The sequence below is a fragment of the Saimiri boliviensis genome, chromosome 2, assembly GCF_048565385.1.
Source record: "Saimiri boliviensis isolate mSaiBol1 chromosome 2, mSaiBol1.pri, whole genome shotgun sequence".
In the NCBI taxonomy this organism is placed as follows: domain Eukaryota; kingdom Metazoa; phylum Chordata; class Mammalia; order Primates; family Cebidae; genus Saimiri; species Saimiri boliviensis.
This window is the reverse complement of record NC_133450.1, coordinates 157,649,561-157,661,977: the sequence shown is the minus strand read 5'-3', so window position 1 is coordinate 157,661,977 and position 12,417 is coordinate 157,649,561.

Below are 12,417 nucleotides of genomic sequence, written 5' to 3'. Positions count from 1 at the left end.
TAACTTTCATTTTTATGATAGTAGTTGTTCTAATAGGTGTGAGGGAACATCTCCTTGCAATTTTAATTTGAATTTTCCAGATGATTAGTGACATTAAGCTTTTTTGCATATACCTGTTGGCCATGTGTATGGTTTTTTTTTTAATGTTTATTCACATCCTTGCCCAGATCCTTGCCGATTTTTAAATTGGGTTATTTATTTTCTTGCTATTGAATTATCTGAGTTCCTTATATATTTTTTATATTAATCTCTTATCAGATGTATCGTTTGCAAATACTTTTTCCTATGACATAAGTGGTCTCTTCACCATTGCCTTCTTTCTGCATTCAAAGCACACTGTAGTTCAAACAGAAAGCCCAGCCTCTTGCAGCTGTCAGCTTCTGCTTACTCGGACATAGACGGAACTTGCTTTGAGTCTCACTTAATTCCCACTCATCATGGGTCCAGAGAAATTCTATGCTTATGGGGCACGCTGAATATTCTATGTGAGTAGGGTGGCAAATAATGGTAGCACACATGCTTACTGCCATATCCTGTGTTCAGGCTCCATCATCATGTTGCACTTCACTTAAAAATCATAAAGTCAAAGAAAAAAGTAACAGTTTCAAGACAGTAAGAGAAGAGCATTAAACTAAGTGAAGGGCCTTGCTGATAATGTGTTCTGTCCAACTATATACACATCCATGAAGCCAGACTTGTAGGGTGTGAGGAAGAACAGAAGTTAAAATAATTCTCTTTGACTTCACTATTCACTTATAGAGCACCTGGGAAAGCACTTCTGGACTTAAGCCTCATGAGAAAGATGCTCCTAAAGTGTGCTTTCTCCCTCACTACCTTAAAGCCCTCACCCTATTCTCTCTTTATTCAAACCTCCATAGTCAAACTTTCAATTCCTTCGTGACCTCCTGGAAAATTCTGGGAGAGATGTGTTCCACTCTTGGCCAGGAATTATGGAATCTCTTATCTGTTCATTCAAGAAAAAGAGAGAGTTGGGATGTGGAAACTCATCCTATAATCAAGGATGAAGACGATTATGGATGTTTCAATTTCAGGTTAGTTTCCCCATCATAGAGCGCTGCAAAATACTTTTCCTATGAGAGCACCTAAGAAAGGTGAGCATATCACCAAGACAAGCATTTTATTATTTTCTAAGAGAACATTGCCTGCAGTCATAATGAGGAAATGTTCTTCTATTTAGTGACTTTAGTCCTTCTCCCTTTTAAATAATAGACCCTTCAATTATTGTGTTAAGCATTATGTACTTCTTAAAATTGGCTTGCTTTATCAGAAAAACCATGCCTCTTCAGTGAAGAGGCCGAGAGTATGATTAGCTTTTCCTTCTTAGACATCCCGGCCCTTTTCCACCTCTGGTCACCTGACCTTGGACTGCAAGCACATTTCCCTTTTCAATGGGCATCTAACATTCAGATAATTCATGCTCCCATTATCTGATGATAGCTTGATGAATCTCATTTCTAGAATTTTCACCTAAAGAAGAGACGTTTGTAAGTGAAAGAAAGAGGAGGGAGAGGAAGGGAAGGAGGAGAAGGAAATGATGGAGGAGAAAAATCATGTTTAATATCAAAATTTTATATGTAACAGAGGATGCAAAGGCAAAGGATCACCCTGCTAGTTATTAAGTTTGTTTTATATGGAGAAACAGTTAACTTTATGAAAATAGAAAGAAAACTGAGAGTTGCATAATCCAGGGTAATAGTGGGGCTTTGCTGAACTCCTTGGACAAACACTCTACTAATTCAAAACAATTGTTTCCTTGAAACAAAAAAGCTTCACAACTCTTTTTGACTCAGTTAAGTAAAGAAAAAAAAAAGCTCAGATTTAATAGATATCTTAGCACCATACTAAAAATGATATAGTGGTAGTGAGGTTGGGAAGCTAGAATATTACAGGATAAACCCTACAGACTACTTCCTTCATATTGTTTTAAATGTTAAAGACAAAATAAGTAAAATTTAGCCTAGAATGATATGTCAGAAAAATTTGATGTTTCCCTCGGACCCTTAAATAACATCTTTTATTGAATTATTACCTACAGGAAAAAAAAGTCTCACAAAGCCTTCTGGTTCCTGCACACCTCTGCAACACTTCCAATATTATTCTTTTCTACTCTCTGCTTCACAGTGTTTTCTCCAATAACATGAATTGTTTATAATATGCCTTTATACCAGGCCGTGTCTTCATGTCTTTCTTCATACTGTCTTCTCTTTGTGAATTTTTTCAACTCCTCCCCAACCAGCCTTTACCTAACTAATGCCTATTCATCCTCAGCTCAAATATCATGATCTCCAGGAAACTTTCCCTTCGTTCATCTCCAACCTGAAAATGACTTAAGTATCCATTCCAGATATTTCAAAAAGACCCCATTCACATCTCCATCGCTGTACTTAGAAATATTTCCTTGCGCTATGTGCCAACTGTCACTTTACTATGAACTCCTTGAAAGCAAAAGCAATGTGTTACTATTTTTAATTCTCCAAATTACAATAGGCAGTCAATAGATGTTCATTAAATGAATGAATGATTCATTGAGTCTAACAGGCTGAAAATTAAACTATAATTTGGAGAGGCAAAATGGCTTTCCTAAGACCTCATCACTAGCTTAAGACTTGCATCCAGCTGAGCTCAAGTTATTTCCCCATAAACAATAACTTAGAAATCCCTAGTAACAGAAAAAAAAAAAATGGCTGTTAATTTGGTTTAAAAAAAAAAAAAAAGTGAAACCCAAACAAAAAGTGCTGAAACTGAAATCACTAAGGTGTGTGGTTATGTTTTCACTTTAAAAAGTCAAATGGTTTTCTGAATTTAGATGCCCTTCCACCCCTTTAAGGATAAAATGCCAAACTTTCCATACTTAGTGCTCAGATTTGTACTTGGTAAATTTATAAAATTAAAGATGTAAATAGGCTCATTAAACAGTGACAAAAACTTGTCAAACATAATAGCTGTTAAATAACAACATTTTGAAGTCTAGATATACAGACTGCATTTCTGCTTAAAAACAATTTCATCTTCTAAAAATTAAGGGAAAATCACCACTTAGGTTTTTCCAAACTCCAAACAATCTGAAAGTGATCAGAACCATTTGAGAATTCTAAAACCTGTATGGAAATAGTCTACACAACTCAAAATTATTATTGTAGGCCAGGCGTGGTGACTCATGCCTGAAATCCCAGCACTTTGGGAGGCCAAGGTGGGCCGATCAGCTGAAGTCAGGAGCTGGAGACCAACCTGGCCAACATGGTGAAACCCCATCTGTACTAAAAATGCAAAAATTAGCCAGACGTGATGGCAGGTGCTTGTAATCTCAGCTACTTGGGAGGCTGAGGCAGGAGAATCGCTTGAACTCGGGAGGCAGAGGTTGCAGTGAGCTGAGATCACACCAGTGTGCTACAGCCTGGGCGACAGAGACTCTGTCTCAAAAACAAAAACAAAATTATCCTAATTTCAGCAAGGAGAAAATCAAATGAGAAAAGATCTGGATTCTTGTATTTCTTAACTTTTTTTTTTTTTATTTCTTAACTTTTTTAAAGCCAAATATTGTATGAAAAACTAATTTTCTGAAAAAAATTTTCCTGCTCCATTCAACCCCCAGAAAATTTTCTGATGGTGACTTATTGATTACCTACCAAACATTTATTTCCCTCTTCCCAAGAGCACCTTAATTTTCATATATACATCCACGTCTCCCTTACCAGAAGCTATGTGTTTCAGGAGTAATATTATTCCTTTGCTAATGAATGGTTCAGGAATGAGAGATAAGACACAGCACTGGTTAGAAAGGTCAAGGAGAACTTGTTGAAAGTTTCTGGAAAATGTTTGTTTACTTTTAAGTGAGAGATGTTAGAAGTCATGCACTAGTGAACCTGGGACTGCCGTTTTGTGAAGCCAACAGAAGAGAACAGAGCCTAAGAACCACCTTTGGGAAAGAAAGCTATTGCTTGTCAGACTAAGTTCACTCTGAAGTCTGTTCTACTTCTAGACTCAGTGTTGAGTCAATACATTTCATTATTGTTTAAATTGCCTGAGTTTCTTTACATGCAATGGAAGGAATCTTATTTAATATGCAGCAAAATTAATAATTTTCTTAATATATCCAGTATAAAACTTTAAGAAATGTTTAAAGTTTTGCTGCAGAGTGGCACAGCAGAAGCGTGCAGGGCCATAAAGTTATTCACTTCTATTTTTCAGTTCTTGGGCTAACCAGAGGGTTTGGAGGGACGTCAAATATTTTAAACTTAGTCTCTACCACTTTACCTCTCACGTAGATAACTGTCTATATTGTTCAGTTTAATGGATGTTCTCATAAAATTCTGATATTATTGCCTTCTGCATTTGAGGACCAGGATTCCACTAGCTAGTGGTGACTATATTCACCCTACACAGAGCAAATTGTTCAGTTCTGATTAGCTCCTCAGGGCCTCCAGTTATTCAAGTGCCTCAATACATTTTGTGTATGCTCAAGGAATGTCCTCGTACTATGAAAGTCCCAGAAACTTTATCCTGAATTCTTGGGGTTATTCCACTTAAGTGGGTGCTTTCTGGGACCTCACAGATCCTAAACACTCAAAAGATCTAATGATAATGAGTTATGTAAAGAATTCATGATGGAATAAAAAGGGAGACACAGTAGTATAGTTATCAGATGAAGAAAATTACTTATTTAGTCCTATTCTTTCAATTAAAAGATATTTTCACCAAGACTGGCTAAATACGCTTTTGGTCAAATTAATTTTAAGGTATTAGAGGGAATATAAATAATGCAATGTTTATTCTGCTATTTTATATTAACATTATAATCATTAAAATTGCTCCATTTTATTTGTATATACTGTGAACTAAACATTATACTCGAGTCTTTTGCTCTGTTACCTCATTTAACCTTTGCAACCACTCTTTGTGAAATAGGTTCTGGTATTTTCTACACTTTGCAGATAAGAAAATTAAGGCTTAAGTAAGTTTAAGCAATTTTCTTAAAATCTCCAGAGCCCATGTTCTTGACATCTATTCTAAACAGTCAACAGAGTATATTCTAAACAACTAACAATGTTAATGAACTTCTAAAAAGGCAGTGTAGTATTCAATCTCTTTCATAATTGAACATTATTAAGAACCTTTAAAATGGCCAGATCAGAAATTTTACCTCATGCAAATAATATAATACCTGAGGCATATTGCCAAATAATGGGCTTCATGATTCAATAATGGGGGGACAATCGCAAAGAAGAGTTCAACCAAGGGAACACAGCAAATATGGCAGGAGTCTGAAAAGCATCTCATACAGATTGGGCAAATTATTTTGCCACGTTGACTATTAATTTTCTTAATGATATTTAGAGAAACAATACATGTGCATTGTAGAACAATATAAAATACAGACAAAGGAAAAAAAGAATGTCATATACAACCATCCAGAGATTGCCATTGTTAACACTGTAGTGCATATCTTTCGAATTGTGTGTGTGTGTGTGTGTGTGTGTGCGCGCGCATGCGTGCCTATGTTATTTAATCTTGAATAATCTTTTTTAAAAAATGACTTTTGAAATCCAAAGGCCAGTTGGTCTCTGGAATATTCTATCTTTTAAGAATTTGTCTGGTTGTGTCCTCTTACTTTATCCCCTGTGGAAGTGACTTTAAAGGCTTGATGGATTCAGGTGAAACATGAATAGAAGAATATCAGATAATATTGTGTACTTCATTGTATCACATCAGAAGACACAGAACTTCTAGTACATTTATTATTAGTTTTCTAAGATTGACATTCTCTGGAGCAGTGACAATCTGAACCTGCTATTGTGCAATTTTATTTTATCTCTCGTGATTAGAAATTATTCTGTGTAATATCAGCGTGGGCACCAAATGAAGGTCCAGTGTCCCAACATCCATTTGCCTAAGGATTTTTAACCTTGATAAATCTTGTCAGAACCAATAAGTTAACTAGAATTTGAGAAATGCTATTGTCCTAATTCTGTCTTTTCTTCCACATCAATTAATTGGCATTTAAAGTAGATGTTTCCCTCATCAATTGTTTTGAACCTCACTTACCTCCTTGTATGAATATGAAGTTATCTAGATAATGTCTACAAACTTTTAAATCCTAAAAGTATTCAAAGAAACACATACACTTACTAGATATGTTCACAATGCTTGGAAAGGGGAATATATATCTCTTTATACATTTAAATCTAGTCCTCTGGAAAAGGAAGTAGATGAATTATGCATTGTTCCAGAGGGAAGTTTTGGGAAGGCAACTATTAACACAATGCAGGGAATAAGTTTCTTGTCATTAAAGATACCCATTAACAGAATGTTTTTTTCTCACAAAGTAATAGGGAAATATTTACCTCTAGAAATATCAGAGGCTAAATCTGTCATGGTTATTGGTCTTTAAGTTCATCCTCATCAGTTGAAATATTAGAATTATAAAGTCAGTAGAATGGAAAAGTCAACAGAAACAGTGCTTGATCTTATAACACCCCAGAAAGCGAACTAGTAAGTCAAAAAAACTCCTAATAAATTTCAGTAATACAGCCAAATTCCAAGAGATGCGAACTGAGTGGGGGTCCTTACCTTTGCAATCTTCATATTGGGATCGATTGAAATAGCTGCCAGGGGAGAATGGAGAAGTAAATATGGATGTGATTTTCTGTGAGGGAAGTAAAGGTTTTAAGATTAGTCACTGAATTGTGGACTTCAGCTTTTCTCATCCACCCAGGAACAGTTCATATCTCCCAAGTAGGTGGATTGAATCCTGGTATGGCATATTTAACAAAATATTAGAAGAGTTCTGATCAAAAAGTATACCATTGAGACATCTCTTACTGCTCATTACTGCTTCCTGTTTCTTTTGTTTCTATCCCTGTACTCAGTCCCATTCCTTTAGGTAGAAAATAACCAGTCCTAAAACCGAAGACTAAAATAGTGTTGGATATGAAAGATAAGCCATATGTCATCTGAAGTATATCTGAGAAAAAAAGAATACCTGCCTTGAGAATCATGCAGCCATTTTCCACACCCACACCCACTAACTTAGTTAGTAAAAAAAAAAAAAAAAAAAAGCTCTAAACCAGAACACATGCTCCAAGTTCAAATATCGATAAGAATGTAAGAATGACAACTTGGATTTAGTCCAAAGTGACTTTCACTTTGTAGATTACCAAACCAGCAAAATTATATGAGATGAAGGATGCAAGGTAGTGGTGATGCCACTCTGATACATCCTAATTTTTTTTACAACAGCACACCTTAGTGATCAGTGTGGCTCCAAATGAAATAAAATCTGCCAGGCTGGTAGACATAGACCCATCAGTTGGCATCTTTTATGCTACTTGGGCTGGTTAGGAGGCACATTATTTTCATATGGGAAAATCTGTGCTTTGGAAGGCCAAGGCAGGGGGATCACCTGAGGTTAGGAGTTTGAGACCAGCCTGGCCAACATGGTGAAACCTCGTCTTTACTAAAACTACAAAAAAAAATTAGCTGGGCAAGGTGGCATGCACCTGTAATCCCAGCTACTCAGGAGGCTGAGGTAGGAGAATTGCTTGTACCTGGAAGACGGAGGTTGCAGTGAGCTGACATTGTGCCACTGCACTCCAGCCTGGGCAACAGAGCGAGACTCTGTATCAAAAAAAAAAAAAAAAAAAAAAGAGAAAATCTGTGTTGTACTAGAGCATATATGCTTCCATATCCTAGCTTTTATTATATCATTGATTCTACTTGAGTGTTCTGTACTGTAGGTCTGGCTGTGACCTGCCACCTTGCCAAAGAGGGAAAAGAGAATTCTCTTCAGAAGAAAACATAACTCAGTGGGCCATGAAAAAGACTGGCTGTGATTACTAGTGGGTGAATTGGTAATAACTTAAAATGCATGGGTGCAGGATAGATATTCCTTGACTTTGACTCCAAACAATAAGAACATTTCCTAATTTACATAACAAGAAGTCCAGAGATGAGTAGTCTTCAGAACTGGTTGAGTCAGCAACTCAATCATGTCACCAAGGATTCAGGTTCTTTCTGTTTCTCAGCTTTGCTTCACTGCCTATCATAAAATGGTTATCTGCTAGATATCTGCCAGCAGAAAGAGAATTTTTTCCTTTGTTCAGTTTAATAGAAAAGAGAAAAAATAATCCCTCCACTTCAGTGATGAAATATAATAAGCCTTCTCTTAAATCTAATTGTATCTCTTTACTTTTTTTAAGAGATGGGGTCTTATTATGTTGACCAGGTTAAATCCCAATAGATTCATCTATCCCAACAGTCAGAGCTTGAGTTCCAGCAAGTGCTACCGCCATGGACTGAAGCACTCTGGGGTCCTAAATAAACTTGAAAGGCAGTCTAGGCCACAAGAACTGCAATTCCTGGGCAAATCTTATTGCTGTGCTGGGCCCAGAGACAATGGACTTGGGTGAATGTGACCTAGTGAGATGGTAGCTGGGGAAGCCCAAGGAGCCCCTATCTCACCCCTTCCTTAAACCCAGGAAGCATAGTTTGCAGCTTGAGCAGAAAGCTCTTCCTTCTGCTTGAGGAGAGGAGGGAGTGGAAAGCTGTCTCTTACAACTTGGATGCCAGCACAGTCACAGAAGAGAACAAAAAAGAAGAATCCCATGGCTCAGATTCCAGGCCCTAGCTCCTGAACAACATTTGTAAACACACCCTAGGCCAAAATGGAACCTGCTGACTTGAAGGGAAGGACTCATTCCTGGCAGAATTCATCACCTGCTAATTAAAGAGCTCTTAGGCCCTGAATAATCAGTATCCAGGAAAGGCTTACTCTGGGCCTCAGAGCCATGCTGGCTTTAAGTGTAACCCAGCACATTCCCAGCTGTGGTGGCTGTATAGAGAGAATCCTTCTGGTTGAGGAAAGGGGAGGGAAGAGTAAAGGAGGCTTTTTTTTCTTGCTGCTTAGGTACCAGGTCAGCCACAGTGGAGTAGAACATCAAGTGGGCTACTTGGGTCCCTGATTCCAGGCCTTGGCTTTTAGATGGTATTTCTGGGGCTCCCCTGGGCTAGAGGGAAGCCCACTTCCCTGAAGGGAGAGCTAGGTACTGAAAGCATTCACTACAAGCTGATTGAAGAGTCCTTGGGCCTTCAATGAACATCAGTGATAGCCAGGCAGTTGTACCACACGTTTATGGTGGTGGTGGTCACGGAGAGAGACTCCTTTATTTGAGAAAAGGAAAAGGAAGAATGAGAAGGACTTTGACTTCTGACTTTGGTACCAGCTCAGTCACAGTAGAATATAATTACAAATGTATTACTGAGGTTCCTGACTCCAGGCCTTGGCTCCTGGATGGCATATTCAGAGCCATCTGGGGCTGAGGGGATTCCACTTCCCTGAAAGGAAGCACACAGCTGGATTTACCACCTACTGATGACAGAGCCTTTGGGAGAGGGAGAGGGAGAGGGAGAGATTCCACTTGCTTGGAGAAAATTAAGGGGAGAAAAAAGAGCTCTGTTCTGATCTAGAGAATGCTCCAAGATCTTACTCAAGACCAGCAAAGGGATATGTCTATAAGTCTGCAAGAGCCACAGCACTACTGGGCTTCGGGTGCCCCTAAAGCAGATGCAGCTTCAGTGACCAAATAATTAGATCACAATACCCCAGTCCCTTCAAATACCTGGAAAACCTTTCCAAGAAGGATGGGTACAAACAGGCCTAGACCATGAAGACTACAATAAATATCTAACTCTTCAATGCCCAGGCACGGATGACTGTTCACAAGCATCAAGCTCATGCAGGAAAACAAGGCACCAGGGACCAATCCCAGGAAGACAGAAATATGTGACCTTTCAGACAAATCATTCAAAATAGCTGTTTTGAGGAAGTTTAATTAAATTCCAGATAGCAGAGAGAAGGAATTTGAAATCCTATCAGATAAATTTGACAAAGAGATTGAAATAATTCAAATGAATCAAGCAGAAATTCAGGGCTTTAAAATGCAGCTCACATAATGAAGAATGCATCAGTGTCTTCTGACAGCATAATTGATCAAGCAGAAGAAAGAATTAGTGAGCTTGAAAACAGCCTATTTGAAAATACATTGTCAGATGAAAATAAACAAGCGAAAATAAGAAACAATGAAGCACTCTGACAAGATCTAGAAAATAGCCCCAAAAGGGGCAAATATAAAAGCTATTGCACTTAAACTAAAGGTAGAGAAGGGGGGTCAGGGTAGAAAGTTTATTCAAAGGGATATAAACAGAGAATTTCCTAAACTTCAAGAAAGATATCAATATTCAAGTGCAAGAAGGTTATAGAGCACCAAGCAGATTTAACAAAGTAAGACTACCTCAAGACATTTCATAATCAAACTCCCAAACATCAAGGATAAAATAAGGATCCTAAAAGCAGCAAGAGAAAAGAAACAAATAACATACATCTCCAATGCATCTAGCAGCAGACTTCTCACTGGAAACCTTATAGTCTAAGAGAGAGTGGCATGACATATTTAAAGTGCTGCAGGAAAAAAACTTTTAACCTAGAATAGTATATCCAGTGAAAATATTCATCAAATATGAAGGAGAAATAAAGACTTTCCCAGACAAACAAAAGCTGAGGGATTTCGCCAACACCAGACCTGTCCTACAAGAAATGCTGAAGGGAGTTTATCAATGTGAAAGAAAAGAATGTTAATAAGCAATAAGAAATCATCTGTAGGTGGGAAACTCACTGGTAATAGTGAACACACAGAAAACCACAGAATATTATAACACTGTAATTGTGGGATATAATTCCACATATATTGAGTTGAAAGACAAAAAGATGAATTTAGCCAAAAGAATAACTATATCCTAGGGGTGGTAGCTCATGCCTGTAATCCCAGCCAGCACTTGGGGAAGCTGAGGTAGGTGCACCGCTTGAGCTCAGGAGTTCAAAACCAGCATGGGCAATATGGTGAAACCCCATCTCTACAAAAAATACAAAAATTAACTAGGCAAGGTGGTGCACACCTGTGGTCCCAGCTACTCAGGAAGCTGAGGCAGGAGGATCACTTGAGCCTGGGAGGTTGAGGTTGCAGTGAGCTATGTTCATGCCACTGCACTCCAGTCTGGATGACAAAGCAAGAACCTATCTCAAGGAATAAAAATAAAAATACCTGAAAAAATAATAACTGCAACTAACTGTTCAAGACATAGACAGGATAAAAAGATATAAATAGAAACAAAGAGTTAAAAAGTGAGGAAATGGAGTTAAAATGTACAGTTTTTATTAGTTTTATCTTGCTTGTTGGTTTGCGTATGCAATCAGTGTTAAGTAGTGATGAGTTTAAAATAATGGGTTATAAGATATTATTTGCATTCCTCATGATAACATCCAAATAAAAAACATACAACAGATACACACACACAAAAAGCAAAAAACAAAAACATACCACCAGAGAAAATTACCTTCAGTAAAAGGAAGACAGACAGAAAGAAAGGAAAGGAGGAAAAGACCCCAAAACAACCAGAAAACAAGTAATAAAATGGCAGAAGTGAGTCTTTAGTTATCAATAACATTAATGTAAATGTACTAAACTCTCTCATCAAAAATATAGAGTCGCTAAATAAAATGGCAGAAGTGAGTCTTTACTTATCAATAACATTAATGTAAATGTACTAAACTCTCTCATCAAAAATATAGTCGCTAAATAAATAAAAAACAAGACCTAACAATCTGTTACCTACAAGAAACTCATTTCATCTATAAAGACTTACATAGATTAAAAATAAAAAAATGAAAAAGATATATTATGCCAATGGAAGCTAAAAAAAGAACAGGAATAGCTATACTTATATTAGACAAAATAGATTTCAAAACAAGAACTATAAAGAGAGACAAAAAATTCATTATATAATGCTAAATGGGTCAATTAAACAAGGGGCTATAACATATATGCACACAACATGAGAGCACAGCAGACATAAAAAAGCGCATATTATTAGAAATAAGAGAAATAGGCCGGGCGTGGTGGCTCAAGCCTGTAATCCCAGCACTTTGGGAGGCCGAGGTGGGTGGATCACAAGGTCAAGAGATCAAGACCATCCTGGTCAACAAGGTGAAACCCCGTCTCTACTAAAAATACAAAAGGTTAGCTGGGCATGGTGGTGCGTGCCTGTAATCCCAGCTACTCAGGAGGCTGAGACAGGAGAATTGCCTGAACCCAGGAGGTGGAGGTTGCGGTGAGCCGAGATCGCACCATTGCACTCCAGCCTGGGTAACAAGAGCAAAACTCCGTCTCAAAAAAAAGAAAGAAAGAAAGAAAGAAACTCCAATACAATAATACTTGAAGACTTCAACATTCCATTTTCAGCATTGGACAGATCATTTAGTTAGAAAAGAAACACCCGACTTAATCAGCACTAGAGACCAAATGGATCTCATAGATATTTACAGAACATTTCATCCAGCAGCTGCAC